Source organism: Harpia harpyja, chromosome 6 (genome assembly GCF_026419915.1).
Source record: "Harpia harpyja isolate bHarHar1 chromosome 6, bHarHar1 primary haplotype, whole genome shotgun sequence".
In the NCBI taxonomy this organism is placed as follows: Eukaryota; Metazoa; Chordata; class Aves; order Accipitriformes; family Accipitridae; genus Harpia; species Harpia harpyja.
The window spans coordinates 18913854-18936289 of record NC_068945.1 but is presented as its reverse complement, the minus strand read 5'-3'; the positions used below and the strand labels follow the sequence as shown (position 1 = coordinate 18936289).

The 22436-nt window shown below is 41.8% G+C and overlaps 1 protein-coding gene across 4 annotated transcripts in view; it reads right to left on the bottom strand.

The window, feature by feature from the left end:
• Positions 1-22436, bottom strand: part of FGD4 (FYVE, RhoGEF and PH domain containing 4) — a 113189-nt gene that overhangs the window by 56770 nt on the left and 33983 nt on the right. Inside the window, exon 1 of one of the 4 annotated variants that reach the window (XM_052789674.1) lies at positions 16047-16357. The exons of 2 other annotated variants lie outside the window; for them this stretch is intronic. The gene's annotated coding sequence lies outside the window, so the exon portion shown is untranslated. Of the gene's footprint in view, positions 1-16046; positions 16358-22436 lie in introns of those variants that run through there. One more of the 4 variants, XM_052789676.1, reaches the window with a different exon arrangement.

The following is a 22436-nucleotide window of genomic DNA, read 5'->3' as shown; positions in this document are numbered from 1 at the left end:
TTTAAAAAGCAAAAGGATTAGCTGAAAAGAGAAGTTACTGAAAGTAATTTCATTTATTGTTCACAGTTCTCACACCATGTGATCCCTGGCTGGCACACTTTCATCCCAGCAGGAGAAAGAAACTGGGATTTAAATCCAGCCCTGTCAATTCGGATAATATGAATCAGAATATAGCAGCCAGCTTGTCATTCGCTGCAGCTGAGGTCATCTTCAACCACTGCATTGGTCCAAACCACAGCTCCCTACAGCCCCTTCCACCACCAGCCGCTCATAGTCCTCACATTCAAGGCTATGTAGAAGCACAGCACTGCAGAGATGCTTTGAAGGACGAGCACCAAGGGTTACAGGGAACACACTTGCAAAACAATCCATTGTTATGAATATCTGTTTTTCACTGAGGAGACAGCCCTCTGGAATAGGGCAGCTAATTATTTCCTTTCTATTACAGATGTTGAACAGAGGGGGTATTGCCAAAAACAGTAAAAACAACTAATTTCCTCCAGTTATTTCAACAGTTTGGTGCATTTTTCTTCTTGAGATGAGCAGATGCAAGTTCCATGCATATGGATTTGAAATCTAAATGGAAAACATTTTTTGTACTTTAACCAAGATTTGCATGTGTTGTTTTTGTTTTGAGCATTTATTTTTAAGCTGCTGGGCTAGCAACTTGCATTTCCCCATCCTTTGTACTTCTAGCAAGTAATCCCAGGCTCCTTAAAGACACATACAAATTTTATTCACCCAGGTCACCAACACATCATTAAAACAAAAAATAACAGTAGATGAGTTTCATAACCAGACTAAGAGAACTCCAATGCATAGGTTAGATTTCTATTTTGAAGTTCACCTCCAGGAGTTCAAAGCTTGCCCCCTTGCTTGGGCTTCCACATGAAGTACATCTACAACAGAACACCTTCTCTCTCCAGAAAAGCTTTTGCAGAGAAGATAAAGTTTCTGCTCAGTTTCCCATATTTGAAACAAACCACTTTGCCCACCCACCCAGCCTGGTTCGTCCACCTGCCAGTGAGGCTTTGTCAGCCTTTCTTCAGCCTGGTATACTCTTCCCAACCCAGGAAAACCACGGATAATGCCTGTCATACATGACAGACTTTAAATTCAGATGGAATCAGCAATACAATTTTCAATTTTCACACAAGCAACACAGTAGGTTGGAAAACTGTAAGACAAATGGCTACAAAATAATACAAGAAGCAATTAGTTCAGCTAAGCAGCTACATAAATGCTAGTTACTGACCATTGTAAGGAAAAAGAGAAGAGAAGGGATCACACAAGGAAAAGTAGCAGCCGGACAGAAAATCAAGTCTCCCTTTTGGGGAAACACATATAATAACTGTGACAAACTTTGTAACATGATGCATGTGGGAGGGATGACATTTGAGCTACCAGACTCTTGCTCTCTGTCCATCCCTGCCGCACAGGACAAGGCAGAGAACAGGCAAGAGGTCAGAGCTCCAACCAGCCCCAAAAGGTCCGCCCTGGACCACACAGGCAAACCCCTGGCTCACAACAGCCCATGGAGAGTAACCACAGCTCTGCTACCGCTCAAGCAGAGAGAAGGAATTTTACACACAAGAAGGAAACTCTGGATTTTATTTCATTTCCAGGAGGAGCAACCTTAAAACAGGTATAAGGACGTTGTCAAAGCCCATCTTTAAAACACATGCTTAACTCCTCCTTCTTAAAAAAAGGTAGAATATTAATTGTTTTATCTTTATTTGATTAGTAGCAGATAAGGGGATTTGGGAGAGATTAAAACCGATACAATGGGGACATCTCGTTAACCGATTCCCCTGGTTTCACATGAGTTTTATATCCAACTTTGCTTACTCTAGGAGCAGAAACATGCAAACTACAAACAGCGCAATACAGTTATATTGGCAAGTATTAGTTGAAAACTCATTGACAATAGGTGCAGCTAAGTCTTAGCTGTCACCATAACATGCCTATGAACTTTTCTTTAAAGTTAATTAAAAAATAAAGTTAGTTTTATTAAACTTTTCTAAAAAGCAGATGAAGAGGCATGGAGAAAAAACAGTTAAGTAAAACGTTCTCATCAGTGGGTAATTAAAATCATACTACTAAGATGAGTAGTTGCTGTCATTTAGTATGAATAAAATAACTACAGAAACTAAAACCAGCATGTTTTTAGTCCAGAGACTTGCACAGCAGACTAGTTCTATGAAACTAAGTTACCTCAAATCAAAATTCTTGGCTCATGTATAACTTCACCACTCCAATAATTAGAAGTTTTTACAAACATCTCACAATAAATACACTGCACTTTGTTTTCCACCTCTAAGCATTCTTCAAACTAAACGTCACAAGCTTTCTCTCAGTGTTTTCCCTATTTTGCAGATAAGGGGACTCAAAGTATGTGCCTGACTCATTTGAATATTATTAATGTGATGAAGCTGGAGTTGAGAAGGAAGTCACATAAGTACTGTTAGGAAACCTGGCTAAACATTACAGAGCTACATGGGCAGCATGCCACACTGAAACACACCCCCAAAAAAAAATTAGCTCATGTGACAGTGAATCACAGCCCAGCATTCAGCATGGCTGACTTCAGCTGGCTCCTCCTTACTGCAGACTCACTTCAGGCACAAAGTGTTTGACGAGGTTTGCTGACGATGCTGCATCAGGACACAATATGAAGTTTCTGCAAGCCAGTGACGGAGAGTGATTTTTGTCCCACCCAAAGGATCAGTAACCCACATATCGCCCTAGCACAGAATGCAGCATGAGCACTTCTGAATTTCAGTGTATCAGTACTCTGCACTGAAAGGACCCCCAACTTTTTTTCCATGTGAGAGATCTTTAGACTTCTCAATGAGTCCGAGAGAGATGTAAAACCACAACTAAGGCGGCACCTTTCACAGGGCTCCCATAAAGTAGGTGTGGTTGACTCACACTTATGTACCCCCCTCCCTTCTTCCTTACTCCCCAGTACTTCAAAACCACAGCAGTTTGGTCCTGGGCAAAAATGAAAGCATGCTTTGTCCTTATCCCAAAATAGCTTCTGAGGTGCTATTAAAAGCTTCTCTCAAAAGCCCAGCAGTAGTCTGCAGAGGGGTTCAACTTGGCTCCCAGCTATTCTTCGGGCAATGGGATTAGCTACTGAGACACCACACACCCTTGTCCCAAAGTGACCCCCACTTCTGTCAGATCTTCCATGTGCTTCACTTTTCATGATTCTTGGGATAGTCTAAAACCAATAACAAGTGATTTTATGCAGAAGGATGGCTGGACATAAACCATACCTTAAAAAAAAAAAAAATTCCAAAGCACACAACTTGCTAAATACTGTAGTTTTGAACAGATACTTCTGTAACAAGGCAAAAAAAAAAAAAAATTCTGAAAATTCACTTGGGGTGCAGGCACACAAAACAAAGGACACCTTTGGAACTGCAGATATGCAGAAGCATACACTGGTCTAGGTCAAAATTTGGGAGAAAGCTGCACTGCCCCAGGCATACTAAACAGAAGCTGACCATCTGCCCTTCCTACCTCCGCCTTCTTGCTGTACTGAAGTGATGACTATCCTCCACTTTATTTCTGAGTGCTGTGCAAGAGCTCAAGCAAGGCCTACCACTGGTGCTTTGTGGTTTCTGTTGATTGTAACTGAGGACACAATGGGGGCTTCCTGCCTCTTATCACCATGGGCAGATAGTAAAACTGCAGACCTTCTAGACCCTTCACCAGCTTTGTTGCCCTTCTCTGGACACACTCCAGCACCTCAAGGTCCTTCTTGTAGTGAGGGGCCCAAAACTGAACACAGTACTCGGATGCAGCCCCACCAGTGCCGAGTACAGGGGACGATCACCTCCCTGCTCCTGCTGGCCACACTATTTCTGATACAAGCCAGGATGCCGTTGGCCTTCTTGGCCACCTGAGCACACTGGCAGCTCATATTCGTCCAGCTGTTGACCAGCACCCCCCAGCCACTCCTCCCCAAGCCTGTAGCGCTGCATGGGGTTGTTGTGACCCAAGTGCAGGACCCGGCACTGACCCTTGCTGAACCTCATACAATTGGCCTCGGCCCATCGATCCAGCCTGTCCAGATCCCTCTGTAGAGCCTTCCTACCCTCGAGCAGATCGACCCTCCCTCCCAACTTGGTGTCATCTGCAAACTTGCTGAGGGTGCACTCGATCCCTTTATCCAGATCATTGATAAAGATATTAAACAGAACTGGCCCCAGTACTGAGCCCTGGGAAACACCGCTTGTGACCTGCCGCCGACTGGATTTAACTCCATTCACCACAACCCTCTGGGGGTCCATCCAGCCAGTTTTTTACCAAGCGAAGAGTACACCCATCCAAGCCATGAGCAGCCAGTTTCTCCAGGAGAATGTTGTGGGGAACGGTGTCAAAAGCTTTACTAAAGTCTACACAGACAACATCCACAGCCTTTTCCTCATCCGCTAAGCGGGTCACCTTGTCATAGAAGGAGATCAGGTTAGTCAAGCAGGACCTGCCTTTCATAAACCCATGCTGACTGGGCCTGATCACCTGGTTGTCCTGTACATGCCGTGTGATGGCACTCAAGATGATCTGCTCCATAACCTTCCCCGGCACCAAGGTCAGACTGACAGGCCTGTAGTTCCCCAGATCCTCCTTCCAGCCCTTCCTGTAGATGGGTGTCACATTTGCTAACCTCCTGGGACCTCCCCGGTTAGCCAGGACTGCTGGTAAATGATTGAAAGTGGCTTGGTTAGCACTTCGCCAACTCCCTCACTACTGTGGGGTGGATCCCATCCAACCCCATAGACTTGTGTGTGTCTAAGTAGTGCAGCAGGTCGCTAACCATTTCCCCTTGGATTATGGGGGCTTCATTCTGCTCCCCATCCCTGTCTCCCAGCTCAGGGGGCCAGGTACCCAGAGAACAACTGGTCTTACTATTAAAGGCTGAGGCAAAAGCTGCATTAAGTACCTCAGCCTTTTCCTCATCCTTTGTCACTATGTTTCCCCCCACATCCAATAAAGGATGGAGATTCTCCTTAGCCCTCCTTTTTTTGCTAATGTATTTATGGAAACATTTTTTATTGTCTTATGGCAGTTGCGAGATTAAGTTCTAATTCGGCTTTAGCCCTTCTAATTTTCTCCCCGCATAACCTCATGACATCTTTGTAGTCCTCCTGAGTTGCCTGCCCCTTCTTCCAAAGGTCATAAGCTCTCCTTTTTTTTTCCTGAGTTCCAGCAAAAGCTCTCTGTTCAGCCAGGCCAGTGTTCTTCCCCGCCAACTTGCCCTTTGGCATATGGGGATAGCCTGCTCCTGCAACTTTAAGATTTCCTTTTCGAAGAATATCCAGCCTTCCTGGACTCCTTTGCCCTTCAGGACTGCCTCCCAAGGGACTCTGTCAACCAGTCTCCTAAAACAGGCCAAAGTTGGTCCTCCAGAAGTCCAAGGTAGCAGTTCTGCTGACCCCCCTCCTTACTTCTCCAAGAATCAAAACTCTATCATTTCACGATCACTATGCCCAAGATGGCCTCCAACCATCACATCACCCCCAAGTCCTTCTCTGTTCACAAACAACAGGTCCAGTGGGGCACCCTCCGTAATTGGCTCACTCGCCAGCTGTGTCAGGAAGTTATCTTCACACTCCAGGAACCTCATAGACTGTTTCCTCTCCTTTGTATTGTATTTCCAGCAGACATCTAGTAAATTAAAGTCTCCCACAAGAACAAGGGCTAGCGATTGTGAGACTTCTCCCAGCTGCTTATAGAATATTTCATCTGCCTCTTCATCCTGGTTGGGTGGTCTATAACAGAATCCCACCATGATATCTGCGCCTTGTTGGCCTTTCCCCTCTTATCCATAAACGCTCAACCCTATTGTCACCATCATTAAGCTCTAGACAATCAAAACACTCCCTAACACACAGGGCTACCCCACTGCCCCTCCTCCCTTGCCTACCCCTTCTGAAGAGTTTATAGCCATCCATTGCAGCATGCCAGTTGTGTGAGTCATCCCTCCATGTTTCTGTGATGGCAACTATATCATAGTTTTTCTACAGCACAATGGCTTCCAGCTCCTCCTGTTTGCTGCCCATGCTGCATGCATTGGTGTAAATGCACTTCAATTGGGCTACTGATCCCACCACCTTTTTGGCAGGAGAAGCCCTAATTCCGGCACAACCATTCTCAGGCACTTCCACGGTTTCTAACACATCAATAACCCTTGTGTCTGCTGCCACATGGACCTCCATCCCCTACCTCCACTGAGACAGCAGACTGAAGGACCTCACTAGCACACCGTCCCTCAAACATTGGTGTGCCACCCCCAGGCTTCTCTCTAGTGAGTCTGGTTTTACTCCTTACACTGGATCTTGTCTGGCACTGCAGCAAGCCCGTTCAGCTTGCTATCTGCCAGAAATGCATTTATTTTCTTTTGGATTGTTCTGTTAACTTAGCAGGCTGAGGTAACCCATGGGGTCAGATGAGCATCAGTGTCAAGAGAAGGAGAAAGTGAGAGAGAAGAACAAAATCCTTCCAGGAAGCAGACCTAGTTATTTGCTGTCTTGTTAAGCTGCATCCTTCAAGCTTTGCCACAGAGGCATGTAAGGAAGGAAGAAACAGCTGTAGGACAACTCAAGATTTTCAGGTATATAATGAATAAAAAGATGGGGAAAAGATGTCTAGATTAAGCAAATGACCTACAGAAACAAGTGACCACCAGGAAAAGGAGGGAGGAGGAAAAGTCCACACAGAAGTGAGCTGGGTGGGGAGGGAGTTTAGGAATGGATATTCAAGACTACTGCAACAAGGAAAAGTAACAGTAGTACCTTAAAAAGATGGGTAACTAGCCCCAACAAAGTGAGAAATGCTATGGGTGACTCTGGATCTGCAGCCCAAACAGAAACAAGCTTCTTGAAATGGCACTTTCCCTCCCAGTTCTGAAATCAAAAACACTTCCACCACTCCCTCCCCTAGCTCTCCTGGTTCACTTGCAAGGAGATTTAAGACAAGCAATTGCAAGGCAGGTGTGAAGAACAACTACCATGTCATAATTAGAAAGTAAATAGCAGTATTTTTCCATCTTTTTTTTTTTTCTTTTCTTCCAGCTCACCTGTATCACATGCCCCAAAGGGAAAGCCTGTGGCTGCACAAAAACCCAAAGGACACATAATAAAAGTTCTTAGGGGAAAAGCTTGCCTTTTTGTCCTACATTTGTACAGCATTTGTCATTGTAGCATCTTGGTGTCTGCAATTTAGCCCAAGCATAAGAGTAATACAAGCAACTACAAAACTCTCCAAATAATTAAATGGTTGTAGTTCTACAAAATCAAAAAACTATATTAAAGATCATTGAGCGCCACATCACTGACATATATTCTACTAGCGTTTACAAAAGGAGTGCTTTTGCTATGGCAATTGTATGTTTTATACTAACCATAAAAAGCTGTTTTTCTGTAGCTTAAAGTATTTCCCATACTTAAAAAAAATAATCCAGGAACCTGTGGTTCATTTTTCAATTAATCTTCTCTAGCAAAGAAAGATCTGCAATTGTTAAAGTATTTTTGGTTTTAGATGGGGGAAGTGGTCAAAGGTTTTGCCTTTATCAAACTGGGTTTGATTTGCCAATTCTCCTGTTTAAAAACATGGCTTAACAGTTCACTGTTTCTTATACCTCCTTTTTATATGTATATATATTACAAAATTGAGAGAAAGCTTCATGTTATGATTTAGGGAAGAGGCAATTACTATTTATAGTGTTATCCATTCTATTACACTAACACACAGTTAGCAAATAAATACAAAGAGAAGACCCTCTGGCCCTGCAGCTCTGCCTTTTCTCACATCGTCTTCGTTGCTTTCTCCTTCCCATGCCTTCCCCCTTGAGAATGCTGTTTCTTCAGGCCTCCCGCCTCCACCACAGCTGCTGCCTCTTCCCCAGCGGCAGTATTACCTCCGACAGTGCCATTCCCGCTTGCCACTGTGCTCTCCTGCCAGCCGGGACATAGAGCTAGACCAGCAGAGCTGGGCGGTGCTAGGCCAGGAAAGCAGCTCTGGTGCCCCACCAGTTGGGGACCATATTGTAGCTGTGACTACAGAAACCCACACCCTTCTTTAAGGAAAGGTAGAAAAAAGGGAAGAGGAAAAAGCTTGTGACCTACCTTAATAGTGTTGTGCCACCTGTCTTTATTCACCTTCACAGATTAAACATGTCACTCACATAACATCTTTGCAAAACAGCTTAAGAGCACACATTCTCATTTTCCAGTTAATTTAGCTTTTGGTGACATACACAAAACACACATGTACCCCCCAAAACCCCCACAACCCAAGCAAGGAAGACCATCACACAGGATTTTCCTTAGATTCAGCAGTACAGTGAAAGGCTGAATCCATAACTTAATTACCCCTGCCACATTAGAAATCCAAACAGTACAGAGACTCACAAGTGAAACAGGTCAGAATGCAGTGACCGTGATTTTGCTTCCATATAAAAAACAAGTTTGGGCAGTGATAGATACTAAAAATAAAGTACAAATTATTCTTGGTCTGAGTTAATAAAAAACAGGATGGAAGATTCACAATAAACAGAGTGGAATATATCGGTACATTTCTGGAGTAGATAAGAGCATATGAACAGTGGTCAGGAAAAAAAAATAAATTAAAAAACGATTCAATCAAATATTCTGTGTCTGAAAAGAAGCAGTAGCAAATGTTTGGGTAACCTACAGTAGAAGGCAGCAAACACACAATGATCTTTCCCCTCAATCCCCATGGCTTCCAGCATCAGTTGTTTAGGGATCACGCACATCAGCAGATGCATTTGTGCAACCATGTTTTACCAGCTGCTGGAAATTCACCATGAATTTGTTTAGTCTTTTTCTGAATCCCATTTATATTTCTTGCACAGAATATGTGACAATATGGGCATTTTCAATCTAGTATTAACTACCTTAACTCTGACTCCATGCTTCTGGGGAAGAGAAACTTGAAGGCACAACACATTTGCCCTTCCCCTTCCACCTTTCTCTGTCCTCCCTGTCACATTACAAAAAGCATCAGATTAACTTTCTCCAGAACACATCAGTTCCTAAAAATCATAGAACCATAGAATGGTTTGGGTGGGAAGGGACCTTTAAAGATCAGCTTTAAAGTTCAGCTCCCCTGCATGGGAAGGGACATCTTTCACTAAATCAGGTCTCAGGACAAAGAATTCCAGTATCTGTTCATGACTATTTCCTTCTGCCTCAAATATATAAACAGCTTTAGTCTCCTAACTTTGTCCTGTTAGAGTCAATTTAATCTAGTACATATAGGATTGTCAGCAAATCGGGACCTTCTTTACAGAGCTTTTTCTCCCCTGCCATTCATACATAGTACTGCTTTTTTCCAGTCCATCCAGCCTTGCTTATCTCAAGCGACCAGAGAAAAGTAATCAAAAGGAATTCCTCAAATCAATTTCTTTCAAAAAAGGAAGGTAACAGTACAGACAGGGGTTACAAATACAAGAGTGTAGAAGTGTATTTCAGCTTTTGGTGCAATAAGGGTGCAAGATCAGAGACAGTTGTGACTCTGTTTTACATAGTGAAGTTGTGCTGATAGTTAAACACAGCCTTCACAGAGACCACATCTACACTAATGAAACTATAATTTCCTTTAAATTATTGCTATCCACACCCCAGACCTCATCAGCCAGACGGTAACAGCTTTTCATCATTTATTTTAACACAAAAGCAATCAATAAGCTTTTCCCCACGGTTCTTGTACTGCTATCTATGAACTCTAAAAACCTAGAATCAGAGATGATGCCAGCTATAAAACAGACACGGACAAGTTTCCTTGTTGTCTTTCTTACAGAAAAAGATTCTAAAATGCCACCCGATTTTGCAATAGACTGGATTAAAGCAGTTTCAGTGATCTACAAAGAAAATCTTATTCCATCAAAACACGACAGACTACAGTCTCAAAGAACTGTAAGTAGATCACGTTTGATTGAGCAGCTTTTCCCTCTCATCATGATTGTGTCCTATGCATTGTTTTGCACTGAAAATGCCTATATCAGATTGCAGAAATATCACACTTCTACTCACACAAGCTGAAGACATTCCACAGAAGACACACACATACATAAAAAAAAGCCCTCAGCTACCAACTGAAGTTTTACTCCTGTGTTAAGCACCAAGCAAAAAAGCAGTCTATAGTTTTCAGAATTTTTCAACAGTAGGAAAATTCTGGAATATTCTCAGTCAAACCAGAGAAACATCAGCAATAAGACAAGTAACATCAGCAATAAGACAAGTCTGGAAAATTTAAGTCAATTGTTTAGAAAGATGATGTTTTACAATCAATAAAATCAGCTTTATAAACACATACACACACACACAAAAAAAAAATGCAAGCAGTAATTAACCTGTTATGGCAGACACCAGGCCACGGCTTGCAGAACAATTGGTAAAATGGGGAAAAATTGGTGCGCAAGGTGCTTCAACTACAGTGTTCTAGACTAAGTTTTTAAAAAGAGCATTCACCCAAAATAACAGGATGCTAGCAGACAGCAGAGGGGTGCAGCATTGCCCTCTTTACTAAGGGCAAACAGTACTCACACTGCTAACTGTGAGTATTTCATTGAATTAGATTTTAACTGTTGTGTTTCAGTTCTCAGGTAAAGCCTTAATTCCACCACTAAATCTTCCATTTTATTTTGGCATATACAGCAGCTATCTAAGAGATTGTTTGTAGCAGCTTCCACAGTTAAAACTGACTTACGCACAGAAATCTTGACAAGCCCATGGACAAAAACACTTGCCAGTTGCATTACAGTGGGTGGCCAAGACATAACAGCAACATAAGGCCCCAAGCAATGGTGTGAACAAGAGCTACTGAAGAGAACAGACATTAAAACTGCCTTGGCACATAGAACTGCCAGAGAACTATTACAGCTGTAAAGAAAAGTAGCACAGGATCTTTAAAGAAAGGCAACAGGTAATCTTGTATTACCTATGAACCCTTGTGATATTTTAGGGAGCTTAACAACAGGTATACAATACTTGACCATGTTGAATGCTAGTAAAACTAGCATCAAATTATTTATTCTAGGTAATTGATCTCAGTCTCAATGTAACTGCTGCAAGCATGATATGGGAAGCCATCAAACTATTTTGAATTACAGAAAAGGCACTTCATGCTTTCACTCATCTTCCTGAGCATCAGTGACCTCCTTAAGAAAGGGAAGGGGGAAAAAAAAAAAAGTTAACTTGTGTAGGAAATGGGACAGGGCTGTAGGAGCACACAAGAGATGCTGGGGCTGAGAAGATACTAGGAAGAAAAATTCCAAGTGATAAGTTCAGGTCATGCCCTGCAGGAATAACTCATTACAGAATCAACTTGTTCTTGCAAGTAATATTACAAGCTCTTGAGCTAATTTTCCTTCTACTACTCAAACAGCAGCTATGTTTGACACCACTCCAGGGAATACACTACACCACCACCCATGGCACTACTCAATGCCTGCAAAACAAAACCTTTAGCTGTAGAAGAGACTGGAATTCAGGTCTTCTGAAGCCTCAATCCCCAGTTCATGAACCTTTGCTAATAAGGCTGGCACAATACTTTGTTTCAATCTTAGCTATCAAATCTAAACCAGATACTCAGAACTGTAACAACCACAACACTACTTAATTGGGCACCTGAACATGGATTTTTTTTTTTTTCTTCAATAAGTGTTACTACAAATGTGAGTGGAACAGACAAGTTGCAACACTCTTCAATACCAGGGTTAGCTGTATCTATACAATCTTCATGAAGGTAAAGCGCTTCTGTGGTGGTGGGAAAACCACAGCACCAAAGTACAGTCCACAGGATACACAAGCCAGCAGATGTCTACAGATAGTCGAGAACAAGCATAAAAAAAGCTGCAGTGAAGGATCCTCCAAAGATCAGTAGTTAGAAAAGCACTTCTACTTGGAAAAGCACTTCTAGTAGCCATCTATCAGGACTAGACTATTCTTCCCTCTGATTCAAAATTTGGCTGCTTTGGGTTCCCTTTCCTCTGAAGCACTGGAGACTGGTTGTGGCTATTGAGTTCAGGTAAGCATCATGCTAACAGTAGAGCGCATTTCTCAAGTGCCTGCTTAAGTTTTCTGCTAACAGTGATCTCATGACATTGGCAATGACTTCAATCTTTCTTGCTGGGTTTCTGAAGCATAGTATAACATTGGCTTTGGGTCATTTACTACAGTTTAAAGTTTTGTTTAAAGTTTGTTTCCCATAGCCAGTAACAGTCCGTAATTCTCAGTGTGCCAGAAGAAAAGTCTACTGAACATCTAAATGAGACTTAAGTTTTATGGCTGCCTGTGACTGAGGAGGGCGGGGGAAAAACCCACACAAAAACTCCTCAGTGACCAAACAGCTCCTTCCAGTCCTGAGCTCCACATTCCCAAATGTACTCAAGTACTCACTTTTCTCAGATATTCATCAAAAAGTAAACAATGCCCATGTCTCTATCAGTCAAGTTAAGGAGTAAGTCAGTTAAGTCAGTATAAGTCAGTTAAGTAGTATTTTTACACTTAAAATGAACAGCTTATTATTGCATATAGTAAAAACAACCGGATGAACTGAGAAAAAACTTAGAAATAATTCCACTTCAAGATACTCTGTTGCTGGCATGCAGTTGTTTATCCCCACCCTGTTCTTCTCCCAGCTGTGAACAAGGATTACCTGGGAGGAATGTTTTCTGAGATCATTTGCAGACCAGCTCTGAGTCTTCTGGTTCTTCAACTAGGAAGGACAAAAGTACTTCTGTACTAAATGTAAGCCCCTCTAGGAAAGACTGAAAAAACCTGCCACAACTCATAGACCTGTCATTAATGTGCACATTGCTAGTCCCTCACATTTTGTTACTTACAGTCTCACTGCACCGATTTAGTACAGTGATCTGCTTTAGAACAAATTCAACAAATTTGATGTTTTCTAAAATCTGGTACAGCAATTTCTAGCATCGTGAAAAAAGTGTTAATGCCTGCGTTTTGCCCCCACCCATACAAAGCATAAAAGACACAAGCAATTTTACATGACTAGGGCCCGGCAAACAGACTAACAGCAGCAGTGCCTGTGTCAGCAGGTTTATCCTCCCACACCCAGCATCCTGAGGACTCCATTATTTCATGGGAGCTGCGAAGAGAACAGTTTGTAAACAGGCACCAGGACTTTCCAAAACAGTTGACCCTTCAGAGGGAGCTGCAGGCTTTAACCTTCAAATAGCCACGCTGCTATAAGGAGGCACTACAGAGCCTGGGCTTTTTTGTCTGTTTGTTTTAATGTTCAGAATACACAAGTAAACAGCACAAAAAAAAGTGCATTGAAAACTCAGCATGTTTAAAAGGTCTGCCAAGTAGCAGCCTGAACACAATGTATAAATAAATCCAAGTCATGTCAAACAGCATTCCACAGTCATGTGTCAAGTGAAAAGCAGAAAGACTTGTCTGTTTGAAGAAAACAATTGTGACCATTTATATGCAAGCCAGCTTCCTATATATTGACTCAGGATTTTACCATTTAATGACAAGTTTCCTGAAAGCTTAGTATGTACAGATATTATAAACAAGATTATGATGAGCCCACTGTATACTAGGTTGTATTTCTAGACACTATTTAGTTGGGAGCTCATTCAAAATGTCTTTTTTTGTGAGATGATCTACCTAAATTGAGCTTACCCTCTTAAAAACAAATCACTACTCAGTATGACCCATCACCACTGCTGGCCCCAAAGTCTGTGTTTTAGAATAAATCTCCTTCAAGTGATCATGTAGCAGATTACACTGACCCTCATTTGTTTGCATTAAGCATAAACATCAGAGCCACTTGTAATAATCCACCAAAGATAAAAAAAAAAATCTTAAAAAAAAAAAATCATTAATTTCAAACAGACATTTAACAGTTCTGTTACACGGAAATGGGATGTCTACTATGAGAGGCCAGATGCTCAAATGGATTAAAGAGTGTCTAGCCTTTAAATCCTGCATCCACAAATCAACGCTGACCTAGTGACCTAAAGTAAAAATTAATAAGAAAAAAAAAATAGTACTCAACAACCACATATAGACTATTCAAGAAGGAAATAAAAAAAATTGTTTGCTCAAGACTATTTGGATATTTACACGGTGCTCATCAGAGAATATAATAAGAGCTGGAGAATGCCAAATGTGAAGTCCCCTATTTATCCTTGAAACAGGTTTAGCAAAGGCAGTGGAAAAGCAAGCTTCTCAGCACACCATCAGCTAGCGATCAGGAGAAATCACCTCCGGAAGGGGTATACAAGCCATTACATTATGTCGATATGATTGTTGCTGTCTGTGAAGACTTGCCCATGAGACATTAATTCACAACCACAGTGACAGTGAATCCTGTAGGCAACAGCTATCTTACTAGAAACAGACTGGGGAACAGAAACATATCCCACACCAGCTACTATGAATAACCTTGGGGCAGTTGCCCTTCCCTCCAGCTAGGTTCAGCACAGGGTCTGAAGGGTGAAAGTCTAATCTCTTTTCAAGCACAAAAGCCAATCTGCCTCCTGTGCTCTTTTTAACAACAGAATTACAGACCTGCAACTTGCATGTGTGAATAAGTGCACTGCAGCCTATTAAAAGCAATTTTTGCATAAATCACCCACTTCAGTGGCCATGCAATACTTAAATTCTGGAGAAGGAAGCAGTTAAAAAAAAAAGGTTCTTTTTAATTACAAGATGATATGGCTTCTATTAAGAGTGCTCACCCAGTTCCACCAACATGTGAGTGTGACATGATGTCTGAAAGGACTTCAGGTATATATACCAGGCTCGCACAAACACAGGAAAAGCTCATACACTACAAACAGGTAAAGTACTCCAAGAAATAACCCCCCCGTCAACCTCCCACACACACACTTTTGTTAGGGACCAAGATTTGGAAAGCATCTTGTAGGTTAAAAATTCATCCTAGTCAAATATGTTGCAGTCGTGACTTATTAACTCCATTGGTAACTTTGCTCCCAGACTCCAACGCACTGACATTTTAAGTGCATAAAAGCAGAGGGCAGATCGGTGGGATTAGGACTCACACAGTTTTAATTAAAAGCCTCTAGTAGTGTCCTCCCCTGTACCAAATAAAAATGGCAGTCCTGGCAAGAAGGATGCAGCGTAAGAGCTTTATTTCAAAAGGGAAAGCCCATACGTGACTAAAAATATCTGCTGAAGTAACATTTTATCTATTTGGGCTACAAATCAATTTTAATGCCCCTCGTTTAAGTCAGTAATTTGAACTGCACACAAATGTTCATCATGCATTTATTATGAAAAAAATTAATACTCCTAGCTACCACAGCACAACGAAAAATGTCTTTTATAGGACACAAAAGCCTTACAAGCATATATTTATAATTTTATTTTCCCCTTTAAATGAAATCCTGCCATCAAAACAGACACAATATTTGCAGAGTATCCTGAAAACTCATGTCTCCATACAATTAAGTTCTATAAGAGAAAGAGTCTGAAATGTTTGGTCAGTTGGGGAGTTGGAAAGAGGGGCAGAGGGTGGGAACGAAGAGTGGAAAACCTGCTCCTGCATTCTGCCTCCCTTATGCTGCTTCCTCTGAGCAAACTGCATAAAACACCCTAAACATCTATTGTATCGCCAGCTCTGTTTGAACATTTTCCCCTCATCTCACCCTTCATGCCAATACAAAAACCACACATGTATCACATCCAAAAAGAAATCACTCAGACAAAAAGCAATCAGCGTGAAAAGGCATGTAAATCAAACAGATTTGGCAGCGAACCGCATTTCATAAAGACAAGAGATACGAATTGCTCCATTTGTGTCAGTTTGGCCAGTTATTGTTCTGACTTACTACTTTAACAACCCCAAATTAAACTGCTTGAACTGAAACAGACAAACAAAGATCTTTAAAATACAATTCCCCCCCCCACCCTCTTAACAATAAGCATTATTTCCGTGGTGCTACCATCCTTAAATCATAAAGCCACTGCACCAATTAAAAATTACCTACCTACATACATAATGAATTTAGTACTGACCTTGCAAAAAGCTTACTCCTCTTGGCTAGAAATCATTAATAGTTTTGGTAAAATCCTTTTATGTGCTCCTCCAGCTAGCTAATTCCAGCCTTCCATTAACGCACTCCATTGCAGATAATTGCCGACAGCACACGCTCCCCTGCTTTTGCTGGTTCCCAACCCAGCAAGGATAATCACATTCCAGCGGGGAGCGAACAGATGGCAGCCTCCATGGTAACCAGTCCTCCCCAGCTAGTGGTAGCACTGGGAGACTCTCGGGGACTGGGCAACAAGCGCTCTTTGTGCTTCAGCCTTGCAAAGCCTTAGTGAAGGGAGAGCCAGCTCCTAACGCTCACTGGGCATGCCTAGCAGGTGCCTTGCCTTCGCAAGCAGGCAGAACACCTTAACAAAAGCTTGAGACCAGGTTTAACCTTGACGCTGCCTATTCCCGTGTCGCGCAGGGGGGCGCGGGGGTAAAACACATGCTAAGATGGAGGTGAAGCTAGCGAGAGTTTTCATCTACTATTAAAACAGAGGGCTCAGAGAAATTAGCGGATGACTGTTTTTCCCTGACAAGATTGTTTTCTGAAGGCAGTCTTATTTCCCCCGAATGCATTTGATTTCAGCACGATGGGAAAGTTTGCTGCCTGATCTCTATCTCCCGGACCTTGAAATTGCTCCCCTCAAGAACACTGTAATCTCCCAGCCTGGGTTTTCCTCAACAGGAACTGCACAGCCCCTTGCTTTTGGTCTTAGGGCTTCTGCCAGGCTTATCTGCTCCACATCTGCCGAGACCAATGCTGATTCAGCAGCAGGCAAAACTGCTGTCTCTCTCTGCTGCACAACCAGACTGCCGGGGGGGGGCGTGTCTGGAAAAGCCTTTTTTTGCATCAAAGCTGTGCCTGAAACCACTGCTCTCACCAGGCCAGATCCTGCGCAGCTACACACCTACACCGATGGCGTGCACCAGCTTGGTGAAATTCCCACCAACATTATCTGGAGGGGAAAGGGAAGTGGCTTTTCTTAACCAACTGATAATGATCTTGTCTGCAAAATAGAAAGAGCTTTGAAAGAACATATTAAGGCTTTAAATACTGATGAGTTGCACAGCACCACGTCTCAAAATATTTAAGGTTCGAACCACTGGATGTGAAAAAGCACGCGGCACGGTAGTCTGTGGACTGACTCTGTTGACGCATTCAGACTTTCTCTCCCTCACTCTCAAAACCACGCAGCATGTATGACTAACAGTGCGTCAAAAAAACGTGGGTAATTTTACTCAGCTGAGCCAAATTTGGACTTCAAGTTCCTACATGCTAACTTAGGTCTGCTGAGTTATTCTTTTGAAAAAGGGAAAATGGCTTCCTTTCACCCTTAATGGCACCTTTGATCTTGTAGTTGGTCCTGCAGGGCAGCATTTGTTCCTGTAAAAGACTGAAAAACCCTGTGCTGGAACCTATCATTACAAAAACGCCCATCTTTTTCCTCTGTGTGGCTCCAGGCACAGAGCTCAGTAATTTTCTTCCCCCCACCCCCAAATTTTCAGTTTTCCTCATCCTCACTGCATAAGGAAGTTAGTTTCATTTCACACCAAGCACAGTTAAGTTTTTCTTGTATTGGTGAGAGACACCACTATTAAACTACTAGCGCATTAACACTGGAAGCCCCTCAGATCGCTGCAGACAGGGCTTAAGTACCCATAAGCCATAGGAGAGTCCCCACCATGGAAAGCACGGCAGCTAAAGAGGACCCAGACTTCGGAGGGGACTCACGCAGCTCACAAGGGTGCTGTGGGTACCAGTGACAGGCATGGGACCAAACCCAAGTCTGCCAACTTCCCCTCCAGGACTAGTAGATCATTCTGACTCATGCTGCCATTAAACCCATTTTATTCCTCTAAATAAGCAATCTTTACATCACCAAAAATTTCTTAAGCAACCACGGACACCAAACCTAATCATCCATCAGCAACAACGGTAAAATAATGTAAGGAAGGAAGCCAATTTCCTATTTAACTTGCCAATTGTTAATAATAAAAACTTTTCAGCATTTAGGCGTTATGAAACACACCGATAGCATTTCTTGTTTTGCCTCTTAAAAATAAAGACCATGGCTCAGAAATTAGTTTTAATATACTAATAGATTTTACATATTTATGCATTTCTGGAAAAAACCTCTAGCAATTACAATTCTTGGCAGACAGACTGACTTCAGAATTACAGGGATTCAAGTTCAGTTTCAGGTTGTTTTTTTTCCTCCATGAAAGACACCTCCTACAAAGTAATCTCCTAGATTTATGTTAATTCTAACTTTGTATTAAAAAAAAATATGGTGTCATTTACTGAAATATTATAAGCAATTTTGGCATTGGAAAACCTGTTCCAGACACTGACAAAAATACTTAGACCGTCTGTTTTTGAACAAGTACTAGCCGTAGTCTTGATAGGAGAATTGCTAGCAGAATAAAGGCAACAGCAGTCTGAATCCATTTCAGCTTCTTACTTGGAATTTCTGTAATTCTTAAGTCTGATTTTACACAAATACAATGCAAAAATTTGAATAAACTAGATGGAGCAGCCATCACACAAAGAAAGGGGCAATGGGATGCACTACAAATTTTGGCAGAAGCAATAGGTAAGTTACTTTTTTAGTGTTGCTCCATGTATCCTCTGTACATCTGACAAATGTTTCAATCAAACTACTTGAAAGGGAGAGGAAAACAGCACATCCAAAATTCTTTTGAGGAGGGGTGGACAAGGGAAAGGAAACTTAGGCATCTCCTCTTATTCTTTGGCCCCGTCTGAGACAGATAGGAGTTTAGGAATAAATTGGTTTTAGCTGGAAGATATTAACGAAAAATAAACAACAAGCTGACATCCTGCCTCCTGAATTGATTCCACTGAAGGAATTGTCTTTTGTAACGATAACACCATGTGCTTCAGCTTTTTCCAGTCCCAGCTGCTATCTGATAGACCAAGACTTTGGTATTTTACTCAAGTTGATGGAGACTCAAACTAGGCTTTAGAAATGTATGCTTTTCAAATTGGATGTGTTATTTTTTTTTGGTGATGACCGCTTAAAATCTGTTCATCCAGAACAAGTTACGTGGGTTTAGAATAAGGCATATTGCCAGAAGTTAGTCTCCATTCTCTGCATAAGATTTGAAAGCTTTATTTATAAAGCCAATCACAGCATCTAAGTAAATGACACACATGCCTCACACATGCACGGTTTTGAACTTTTGCCCATTTCTCATACCTGTTTTTAGAGTTCTAGTAAAACAACCTTTGTACCAACTGTGTGTTACTGCCAGAGACAAAGCAATACAATACATTGATCTACTCTATTATAGTATCATCTTTGTTTCTAAAAAGAAAGCAACTTCAACATAATATGTACGTATTTCTTTTAACTTGATACCATCTGCTATTGAGGAAGTCCACTTCAAGGGAAACAGGATGTCTACATTTTTAAGAGTATAAAAAAATATTCTGTAAGCAATGGTAAGGGCTGAAATGTGTAAAATTTCCTCTTGTCCAGCATCCCAAGAATTAACATATCCTGATAAGCACAGAAGGGCTAAGGCTTCCACACTGGTCCTTTAAGATCCCTTTTTATGCCAGAGATGTTCTTCCAGTCTTACCTCAAGTGGCTGTTTTCCTAAATTAAAAAAACATGGTACTTTGCAGAAGGAAAGCAATGAATTAAGCCCTGCAGACAGCAAATGCTTCCTCAGCAGCACCTCTGCAGTTATAAAGCAAATGGAGACCTCATGCCTGGAGAGTTGCACTCCCCTTACTTCCCAAGTGTTTTCAGACCCTACGGTTTTGCATTGGCACATGGTTCCTCAATGTCAAAAGAAACAAGACTATGGAGTTTCTTCTTCTTTCACAGGGTGCCCATGTAGCCTGGGAGCTTGTGCGTGCTGGGCGCGGGAGAAAGGGCAGCGACTGTTTTGCTCTTGTTCTTACGGCCACTGTTTGATTAAGTGATGTCAATGTTTTGAGTGATAAACCTTTGCCTTCCAAACTGTTACTGCTTACAAAAGTGGGATTCACAGAAGGGAGATGAGCTATCTGCTTCTCACCAGTTCAGTGACATGGACTGTCTCCATCCATTGCAGCAATCATTCTTCCAATATTACAACAGCTGTTTCTATGGATGTTTATTTTTGGCAACTATCATTAAAGGACAACAAAGAAACATGGACAGAGCTCGTACTAGGCCATCTTAGTGACCTATTTGGTGTACAAGCCTGAAAGTTATCCTTCCTTCATAGGCAGTCCTCCAGAATAACTTTCAAGTTATGAAATTAAATTCCTTATAGAAGTAGAAAAAATAAAACTTCTGCTGTTATGTCTCCAAAGATAGTTATTTTCAGATCAGGAACAGCACCAGCCCAATACACTGAAACACTTATTCCATAAACTGGAATTACTCTAGTTTCCAAATACTTTACGGCACCTCTCCCACTGAGCTGTACTAGTAGTGCCTCCAAGTTAGTAATGCCTGTAGAAAAGGACATTGTTTTTTCTTTAAAGCCAATAACAAAGCACATCTAGAGTTAGTCAGGCACATTGATTAATATAATTTTAAAATATTATGGAAAGTAAATTATGTAAAAAGCAATTTAAAAATAAATAATCCATCAAGCCAAAGACCCTAGATTAGAACTCCTTTCTCTAGTAAGGACAATCCTCTTGGAAATTGATGATCACAAAGAAACAGTTAGTTAATAGGATTTTTTGTAAACATTGAATATTCGTATGTCAATAGTAAAATATAGTGCACGGAAGAGTTGTTAAGGAGAATGTATGATAGCACAGCCTCCCTGAAGAGGATACTGCAGCTCAGGCCTTGCACGTACAAGGCAGGAGACAGCTCGTATTGATGGTACCTATCCAGAAGCAAGAGGTCTGGAGCTGCTTTTGCAAGATGTGCATGAACAGAGAGAAAGGGAAAGCCAACATCAAGGGGCTTACATACCAACAGCAGAATAAACTGTGGCACTAATGCTTTTCAATCCATTTGCATTCAATAAAAAAGTAAGAGGGATGACAAAAGCAGAGCTGGATTTTAGCTGAAAACTCAGTTTGTCAAGGTAGGACAATTCAGTTCAGTGTCTGGAAGCATCCAACAATAAGGCACAGCAACCACCAGACATGTCTGATTATTTCTGCAATTGCACAGAGCGTTTCCATGGAAAAGCAGCAGCCTCCTAGGTTTGACATTCAGCGTCTGACAGCTGAACCAGCCAAAGCTCAGACATGCAAGGCTTAAAGAGAGATTGCAGACAGCTCTTTGGACGTGGTTCTGAGCAATGCAAGAGTAAAACCATCTCTGAGGGAGAGCCTAACCCCAGGGGCTCTGCCCTCTGCTCTTTATTTACCAGTTAAGATCCCAATGAAAGCAGAATAGACATCAGAGTAGCACATGGGTAGGAATTGTGGCCACGGGGCTTTCCTTTCTCTTTAGGCTTTACTAACAGTTTCTGAGAAGTCTGGATGGGAACCGCAGGACTGCTCTTCTATACTCTGGTTTGGACAACTCCCACCAGGACTTGTAAACAAAGACAGAAATGGTGTGTCTGGAAGAAGAATGGCCTGTAGGTTCTCTTCACTATAAAGTATCCTTAAGTAAAAACCACGAATAGTAGGAGAGTAAGGAAATGTAAAGAAACCACGCTACCATAAAATAATTAAAGATGTTATGGGTGTTCAGTGTGCTAGTCTCCTTCATGCAGATACAGGAAGTTCTCATATTTCATCAATTAAACTTGGGAATAAAAAAAGTTGTTATCACTCCAGAACTTTAATTTATGCTTCATAGAGGTGATCTGAGGTACAGCAGGAGCTGTGGTATTTGAGCTGTACTAAATAGTACATCAGCATCCTTGTGCTTTAGCCCACTGCAGGTGGCTAACCTATTAGTGGCAAAGAACCCAGAAAAACTCTTAAAATGCAGTTAGCAGACCCACTCACATAATTCACATTGATTCAATTTAAATTCCTCTCCAAACTCAGCAGGCACCACTTTGCCACAGATTTCTAAGATCTAGAAACACCTGTGTTAGATCCAACACAAACACTTTTCTGAGCAACCTGTAACAGTTTTCTAACCGAATAACAGATCACTTTTACAAAACACCTTGCTTTTCCCTAGCCTGAAGCTCTTTCAGCAGGTCAACAGATCAGCCAGCAGTAAACTGTCTAAAGAAACCAGGCTTGGGTATTTGATCAGGCAGTCGTGGAGCATGCCCCATCCATGCCCACAGCTGACAGCACTGCCAAGAGGAAGGAAAAGCAGTATTGCAGCATTTAATGGCAGCTGCGAAGGTCACACCAACAAAAGCTAAAAATTCCACCTACCTCCCATGCCAGCTCGCACAAGTGAGTTAGCTTTTTTAAGATG